At 40.4% G+C, this 9,351-nt stretch overlaps 1 long non-coding RNA gene across 1 annotated transcript; it reads left to right on the forward strand.

Annotated features, from left to right (window-relative positions):
* The first annotated feature begins 2,942 nt into the window (after positions 1–2,942).
* On the forward strand, positions 2,943–5,201 carry LOC131691895 (uncharacterized). The gene is made up of 5 exons (XR_009305873.1): positions 2,943–3,147; positions 3,307–3,389; positions 3,452–4,413; positions 4,471–4,713; positions 4,779–5,201. It is a non-coding gene; the product is annotated as an uncharacterized LOC131691895 (long non-coding RNA).
* The last annotated feature ends 4,150 nt before the right edge of the window (positions 5,202–9,351 follow it).

Consider the following 9,351-nt stretch of genomic DNA (forward strand, 5'->3'; position numbering starts at 1 on the left):
CGGAATAATTTTGCGTATTAATAAATTTTGCAGTAACGCTAAACGTTTTTGTCAATAAAACCATAAAAAATCTCCATTTTTTATGTTTGGTGGTTAATTTAGACTATTTTCCTTAAACAGGTCGATAGAAGTCATATCTTTCCCATATACTTGTTTTTCTTTCTGAATGTTGGAAAAATGAGGGAAAGTTACAATATTAATACTTTAAAAATGCTCGAGGAACTTCACAAAAAAGCAATGTTTCCCCGTTTAATGGTATAGCAAAATTTAGATTATGAACTTCCAGTTCAAAATCTATGGATAGTCCCGTTCATTCAATACACGCTGACCTATAGAACGATTGTATGTCAAAATGGGAATATAATATATAACGCTTGTTTTTGTTATCACTTTTTGATATTGGCGGGAAAAGGTCACCCAAACATTCAAAAATATTTATGCGGGTATATAAATTGCAAGTGAACACAACGCGCTGGTGTGTAAAACTTCATACACCCAAGTCGCAGTACGAGCGAAGCGCGTGGCGGTATGTTTGTCGCGCGCAAGGCGCGATTGAAAAATTCATATCTCCGTAAGTATTTAATAGTCCACTCCCAAATTTTTATGGCAACAAGAAAAATGATTTTCCTCCAAGTTTGAAATCCGAAAGCTGTGAAGCTGTGAAAAAGGCGCACATTTCATGTCTTGGGCACTTTTTGGTATCTTCTTTACTTTTGACACTACGAGCGATTGAAAAAAGGTTTTTTTCAAAATAAATTCAAAAATACGTGTCGAATATTTTTGACTACTAAACCGATAAAAAATTGATCTGGGCAAAAAAAAAATTTTGTGGCGAATTTTGCGTGGAATGCCCCATATGTTTTTCGGACAGCAAGTTTAGCAAAAAGTTGTTTAGAGTCGGTGAAAGACCATGCTGGTGCAGCTTCTCAGAAAGAATTGTGATAGAAACTGAATCAAAAGCCCCCTTTATATCTAGGAAAACTGATGCCATCTGCTCTTTGCTAGCTTAAGCCATTTGAATTTCTGTTGAGAGCAACGCAAGACAGTCGTTAGTGCCTTTGCGGAAACCAAAGTGTGTATCTGACAGTAAGCCATTTGCTTCAACCCAATTATCGAGGCGAAACAAGATCGTTTTCTCGAACAACTTTCGGATACAGGACAGCATCGCAATCGGTCGATACGAGTTGTGGTCGGAGGCTGGTTTTCCTGGTTTTTGAATGGCGATGACCTTCACTTGCCTCCAGTCATGAGGGACACTATTACCCTCAAGAAACTTATTAAATAAATTCAACAAGCGTCTCTTGGCAGAATCTGGCAGATTCTTTAACAAGTTAAATTTAATTCTGTCTGGCCCTGGGGCTTTATTGTTACATGATAAGAGAGCAAGTGAGAACTCCACCATCGAAAACGGTGTTTCGTTCGCGTTATCGTGAGGGGACGCGGCGCGGTAGATCCTCTGTGTCGGGGCGGAATCCGGACAAACCTTCTTGGCAAAATCGAATATCCAACGGTTTGAATATTCCACGCTCTCGTTAATACTGTTTCGGTTTCGTAAGCGCCGGGCCGTACTCCAAAGAGTGCTCATCGATGTTTCTCTCGTTAGTCCGTCGACGAACCGGCGCCAGTAGCTACATTTTTTTGGCTTTTATCAAACTCTTCATGCGCGTTTCCGCCATCGCGTACTGTCGGTAGCTAGCTGGCAGCCCGTCGTCCCGGAAGGTCTTATACGCAGCGGCCTTCTTCGCGTACACGTCTGAGCACTCTTTGTCCCACCATGGATTGGGAGGACGCCCGCGTGAGTTCGCGTCTGGTACGCGTTTATTCTGAGCTTGAATCGCGGTATCGAGAATCAAGCCAGCCAGGAACCCGTACTCTTCCTCCGGAGGAAGCTCTTGAGTGTACTCGATTTTGTCGGATATCACGGACGCGTAGCTCTTCCAATCAATATTTCGTGTGAGGCCATACGATTCATTGATTGTATTCGGTGGCCCTGAACCGTTAGCAATATTAAGACTGATGCTGAATGCAAACATTTGCATTCCAGTATCTTCACTGGCTTAAGCATGGGTCTGTGAAACAGCCAGTCCCATATTTTAGCAGGTCCTCGCAATTCAGACTCGAATCGGAAACGACCCCACTGACTTCAACCATGCTAGCTGGAATATACACCCTGTACTCCTCGTAAAGGGCTCGTAGCCAGCAATATCGTTTGCCTGAGTCAAACTGTTAACAACCACTCGAAGCTTATCAGGGCGAATTTTCGATATTGCTGTCACGGCCGAATACCGATCCGTCAGAACTCGAGAAATCTGCAACAGATTCAAACACTTTTTATCTTTGGTCCGAAAGAAGATCACGAATGGCCCGGTAGCCGAGCTTGAATATATTTTGAGCCGGGGAGCCGATTTTGTTTCGACGTCCATCTCACCTTGAGATGAACCGCCGTCAGGGGAAGTCATTTTTGCACGGGCCTATTGCCCGGTGCACGTTGGTAAGAGAACCAAGAAGAGGAAACGTAAACTAATACTTAGCTTGTGTATGTAACGGTATCCAGACGGCTTACTAGAAGAACGCTGTTTCACTGGTCACTAACTGGTTAACGGTATTCAGAAACAGAAACACAAAAGAAGGGAAAAATACTGACACCTCGACTAGGCGTAGAGTGTGCGAATAACCTTGTCGCTATAGAATCTTCAGGGACATAAATTCTCGGTAGTCTAACATATACGTATGTTCTCGGTAGTTTAACAACTTGATGGACATATGCGACCGGAACAATAACTAAATTCAGCCAGAATTCTGGCTTATTTTCCGGCTGAACTTTGCTGGGATAAGTTATTTTTGGCTTCACACTATTCGTCTCTCTTATTATGCTCTCTGAGCAAACTGTGTGTTCTGCCACATCTTTTTATATCACATTGCAGCCGAGGAACGTCAGAAATACAAACAACAAATAATCAGCTGGTCAGAAACGTCTAATGGAACGTTTAATTCTAGTTTCTAGAGCTTAGCCTTTTTATATAGTTAACTGTAATCGTTGTTCGGTTGTTTAATATGTAGATAGTATAATATGTTGTTACCTTAGCAATTCAGCTTTAAATCTTAATTATTTTTACTGTGAAAGGAAGTGCAATTTACCGGAAAGTAGTAAGTTATTTTTCCTTACAGGTATCAACCATCAATGACTCATTTCTTTACCTATTCTATTTATTACATATGGTGCAATATAATGAATGTGTCAGTTCAATTATTTCATTAAGCATTTTAGATTTAGCCATTAATATTTTACTATATTTGCACATCCAGGATTCTGTTTCGTCTTCATTTGGGATAATAGTTAACTGCAATATTACAATAACATGGATAATATCAACAACCTTCCGTTAGAGGTAAGTGGTTCGTATTGGTAGTTTCGAGCCGGCTAATAATTTATGATCGAACTCAATTTTAGCTGTTAGAACATATTTTCGACTACCTCAGTGTTGGCGAACGAAAAAATGTGTACACTGTTTGCAGCTTGTGGTACAGTATTTTACACGATTCCAACGCCAATGTCAGACATCACTTACTGGCACTTTCGAAGACGACCTGAATGATTTGGAAAAACGAGTTCTTCGGTGTTTTCGAAATCTTTCAATAACTCACTGGGACGTTCTGGATGACGACGAAGAAATGGAGCAGGATGCAAATGAACAAGAAAAAGATGATGTCATACAGTTGAAGTACCTTTACGAACCAACACCAGAGCAACGTCTGTCCGAGCTTCTAATTGGATTGGAAGATCTCGAGGGTCTGGAACTATTTAGTTCTTTTGAAAGTTGCCGACAGATTCTCGAGAATATTTTATCTCGATTTACGAATTTACGTGAGCTTTTTTTCTTCTTCGGCCAATCGCGAAGTCAAACGCAAGATTCAACACTTTGGATCATCCGACATCGTCGAATAGAAACGCTTAAAATAGACGGTGCGAGCAAACCTTTTGAAGCAATAGTACCGAATTTAACTTGTCTAGAGCTACTATCAAATTGTCGCTGGAGCTATCAGATAATTGAGACATACTGCAGGCAGTTGCAATCTCTGAAAGCTGATTTTCAAGACGCAGAAACTATGGACAATATTATTTCGCTGTCTTTTCCTTGTCTAACTGTTTTGCAGGTTCGAATGTCTGATGACAAAGAAATATAGGTTCGATACGCTCGAACCCGCAATAAGTACGAAGATGAGGAAAAGGAGGAACAATTTGTTATAGGAATGCCAAGACTGAAAAATCTACAAATCGAAAGCAATCTAATGCTTTTTCGAATTGGACCAGCCCTTTCAAAATTTGCTAATCAACTTGTCGAGTTAAACTTGGAAGACCTGCATATTGATTTAGCACAAATTAAAGTTATCGAAATGATGTTACAGATTAAGGTTTCTAGAATTATAATGGTAAAATTAAACTTATATCAACACTATATTTTTTTCTAGACACTCAGCATACAGCGCTGCCAGATACTAACGCCATCCCAATCTCTAGTATCGCTGAATTTACCACACCTGAGGAGTCTTGTTTTGATTAGCAACGAACCTGATATTTCGTTCATAAGTGGTCTCTCAGGACTTCAATCGTTGAAGGTGTCAGTTTGTTCATTGAGAAACCACAAAGTGTTGCATAAAATATGTAACAACTTGTCAAATCTGGAACATCTAGAAATACTCACATACAGAACGGTAACAATTACTGCATTAGCTATTTACTTCGCTGCTAACTTTTTGTACCTCTTTCGCACTCTTAGATGTGTAATACAGCTCTTCGATATCTGCATAAACTGACCAAGCTAAGATCGTTAATATTTAAAGAATGCGTACCAAAGACACGGCTTTGGGTGCACTGTTCGGTGACACCTAATCTCCGGAGGGTAGTTTTCAACAGTTGCACTCTGAATACATCCACGCTTCGACCTCTGGCAACATTATTTCCCGGTCTCAGTGAACTCTTCCTAGATGGATGCTACGTAGAATGCTGTGATGAAGAAATCTGTACGAACAATGAAAGTGAGTGCCTTTCGGATATGGACACCGAGGGTAAGAGCATGTGTTTGCAGCAATTAAAAACGCTTTTTCCGCTGCACACGATCTCGTTGAACGAATCCTCGTTGTGCTGGAAGTATTGTTGATATCTGTGTTGCTTTAGGGAATAAAATCAGTCGAACAATCAATATTTTTGCATAACTTTCATTTTATTTCCGTTTTGAAAGGGATCCAACCGTAGGTATAGATGTATGAGCTTGGAAGGACTCTTTGTTAATCTGCAGTAGCAGCGGAAGCGAGATGTAATTTACTAAAAGACTGCCTAAGGTGTACCGCAGTGAGCCCCTATTTTGATGCTTAGATTTCAGTGTAAGGTGCATTAGGATCCGCTCGAATTTCGCTAGATGTTTGTGTTGCACATTGGCGATTATCGGATTCGGGTTTTTCCATCTAGAGAAATCTCGGGATCGGGGTCGTCAAATTGTAAGATAAGATAGCTCTCACAAGTCTCCTATCTCATTCCTCCTCGCTAGTCTAAGTATATTGATGACATTTGGTCCTTAGACCGACGACGACTGGGTGCTGTGAGTCATCTGCCGTTAGTAGTAGGATGAGAGGTTCCGAACGATTCTAAGCGTGAAAACCCTACCGTAAAATGAATAGTCGATCGGAGATGAGAACCAATACAACTTCAATCTGAATAGTATCGATGGTCACGGATCAATAGGTACATAATTTGCCGTGAATCTAATTTCAAGTTACTTTATTGGTAATACGTCCTTGCTTTTGTTTAGAAAACAGGTTGCTTTCGGTAGCCGGCTGCCTAGAGTTTAAAAAACTCGAAAACTAAACCAGATCTTTTCTTGTTTTGCATGACTGTATACTCGAAAACAAATTAAACAACTAGATAATTACCTTTCCTCGTGAACGATGGAGATGAAGGCGGCTGGCAAGGGTGGCTGTCATGTTGTTGAGGTTTTAATATGGGTCCAATTGAATTGGTATGTACTCCTACTTACCAATGCCTAAGTAAGATAATTGGCCGTGTCAAGGTGTAGTTCCGTGCCGAGGACTAAAATATGCCAGTCGCGCATTTTGGGTTTTGCCCTTACTGTGTGATGCGAATCTCTGACACAGTGGACCATTATTTTCTTCGCAAATCGTGGGAATCAAATGATCATGTCCCATTTAAACCTGATATGGCTCGCTATATGCGTTAACATCCCAACTCGCTTGGTGTCCTCTAGTTGTTGTGCAATTTGTGTTGGAGATGAAATGTACAGTTCTCTAATCAACAATGGTTAGAATAGCACAAGTCAATCTCCAACAAAACCTACAGCAACTATGAATTTATCTCGACTCATGCAGGAAGGTAAAGCTTCCATAGCATTGGTTCAAGAACCGTATTTCCATAAAGGAAACTTCTATTTTGGAAAGTTACTTAACACTGCCTTCATTGCTTACAACAAGACAGGCATGACTAACCCACGTGAAATGCCTCGTGCTTGCATTCTTGCAAATAAGGCTATTGACGCGTGTCTCATATCGGAGCTCACAACTCGCGATATCTGTGTTGTCACAGTTACACTGACTGTCGGAAACGTAGACGAAAAATATATATATTGTTCAGCATACCTACCGCATAACGAATCATCTCCTTCTGATGATTTCAAAAGCGTTGTATCATATTGTAGCAGAAATGGGCTTCCGCTCATTATCGGCAGTGATGCGAATGCTCATCACATCATTTGGGGCAGCTCAGACATCAATCTGAGAGGCTCTGAACTGATGGAGTACATAAGTAGTACAAATCTTCATATTCTGAATGTGGGAAACCGACCAACTTTTGCGAGGTCTGGGAGGGAGGAGGTGTTAGACATAACACTTTGCTCTGATATAATTTTGCATGAGCTGGAAAATTGGCAGGTTCCAAATGCAACTGAACCGTCTATCCGATCATAAATATATATTTTTCGATCATTTTGATGTCACCTTCAATGTGGTGACATATCGTAATCCTAAATCTACAAACTGGGACCTCTTTTTGGAAAACTTGGCGACTAAATTTCATGGATATTTTCCAACAATTAGTTAACTAGACGACTTAGATGACGTCGTGGATACGACAAACTCATTCATATTAGCATCCTACGAAGAAGCTTGTCCTCTTCGTACTGTTAAATCGACTAGGGGAACCCCTTGGTGGAGGGCTGATCTTGGAAGAATGAAGAAAGTTATGAGAAGAGCTTGGAACCGGCGTCAGCGTGATGACTCCAGGGCTTTCAGGTCAGCTCGTAGTGCATATAAGAAATGTCTTAGATCTGCTGGCTGGCTAAGCCTATGCACTAATGTCTCTAGTCTGAACGAGGCTAGCAGATTAAATAAAATTCTCTCCAAATCGAATGATTTTCAGATGAACTCCTTGAAAACCAGAGATGGTGTTTATGTGAGGACGAAAAAGATGTTCTTAATTGGGTCATTAAGCTATATATAGTTTTCCGTTCCATTCGATAAATTTTAGGTCCAATATACATAATATAACATGATTTCAAAAAAAATTTCGTTGTAATACGTAAAAACGATTTTTTTGTTTTTTAAAATAAATCTAATGTAAACTTGGCAACCATACATAGGAAAACAGCGGTTGTTTACATCTGGCCTATCAGGACAACACCCAAAATAAAAAAAAACTGTATGCAATGTATGGTGTTTATGTCAAATAAAAATAACCCTGTGGAAAAACCGAGAAAACATGCCTTATTTTTTTCTGACAGGGCATCATTTGTCGTGAAATTCGATATGTCAAACCCTTCCTATAGTGTCAAATCCAGACTGTCAACATATTCCTTTATTTTAAATTTTAATATTATTTTCACGTTTCCTGAGTTGGAAAAAAATATTGTTGCAATCACGAAAATCAGCTTTATCGATGTAAGTAATAAAAAACGACTTTTTTTTCTCATTTAATGACCCAATTGTCTCTTCGACACACACTTTCCAGGTTGTTTCGATCCGGAGTTGAACAATGCTCACAGATCTCATTCTGGTGATTCGGACTCGTGGGCGTTAGCACGCACATTGGTTTCCACTGAATCGGTCAAGTGGGCAGTTGACAGCTTTGCTCCATACAAATCACCCGGAAAAGATGGAATACTTCCCGTGCTACTGCAAAAGGGATTTGATATTCTTTAACATGTCTTGAAAAAGATTTTGCTTTGCAGTCTTGCCACCGGGTATATCCCGAAAGCATGGCGAGAAATAACTGTTAGATTTATTCCCAAAGGGGGGCGCTCAAGCTATGAAGAAGCCAAGAGTTTTAGGCCTATCAGCTTCAGTTCTTTTCTTCTGAAAGCTTTGGAACGGATAATCGACATCACATCAGGAACGTTAGTTTAGTTGAATATCCACTGCACAAAATGCAACATGCATATCAGTGTGGGAAATCCACGATCACTCTGCTTCACGATGTTGTTTACAACATTGAGAAAGCCTTCTCGCTCAAGCAATCTAGCTTGGGTGTATTCCTAGATATTGAGGGTGCTTTTGACAATGTGTCCTTCCAGTCTATTCTGGAAGCGACGCGCGGTCATGGGATACCTGCATGTATCTCAGGTTGGATAAACGCAATGCTTAGTAACCGCATACTTTGCTCGTCACTGCGACAGGCTGAGGCGAAAGTTGAGTATTTGCGGTTGTCCTCAGGGCGGCGTTCTGTCACCTTTGTTATGGAACTTAGTAGCTGACGGCTTGTTGAAGAAACTCAACGAGCTTGGATTTCCAACCTACGGGTTTGCTAACGATTACCAAATACTAATTACTGGATTTTGCATCGTAACAATCTTTGACTTAATGCAACAGGCATTAAGAGCTGTCGAACAGTGGTATCGACAAGTTAAACTATCAGTTAACCCAAGCAAAACTTCAATGGTTCTTTTCACGAAGAAGCGAATAACAACCGGGGTTCGTCCCTTGCAGTTCTTTGATTCTGAGCTACTGTGTGCAGATCAAGTCAAATACGTTGGAGTCATATTGGATTCCAAACTGAATTGGTCTGCTCACATTGAGTTCAGAGTCAAGAAAGCGTGCATGACCTTCGGGCAGTGCAGACGAACTTTTGAAAAGACCTGGGGTCTCAAACCTAAATACATCTATTGGATTTACACGACAATAGGGATCTTTAGGGGTGTGCGGGTTAAGGCATATTCTGATGCAAATTAGTACCGTGAGTTAATATCTCAGTCCATTTTCAATTTTTTGGCCCAAAACTATTGAAAAAAAACATTTTTTAGTTTGTTTCCTTTTAGGACAATAACACATCCAAACCCATGCGACTTGCAC

The sequence above is a fragment of the Topomyia yanbarensis genome, chromosome 3, assembly GCF_030247195.1.
Source record: "Topomyia yanbarensis strain Yona2022 chromosome 3, ASM3024719v1, whole genome shotgun sequence".
Lineage (NCBI taxonomy): Eukaryota > Metazoa > Arthropoda > Insecta > Diptera > Culicidae > Topomyia > Topomyia yanbarensis.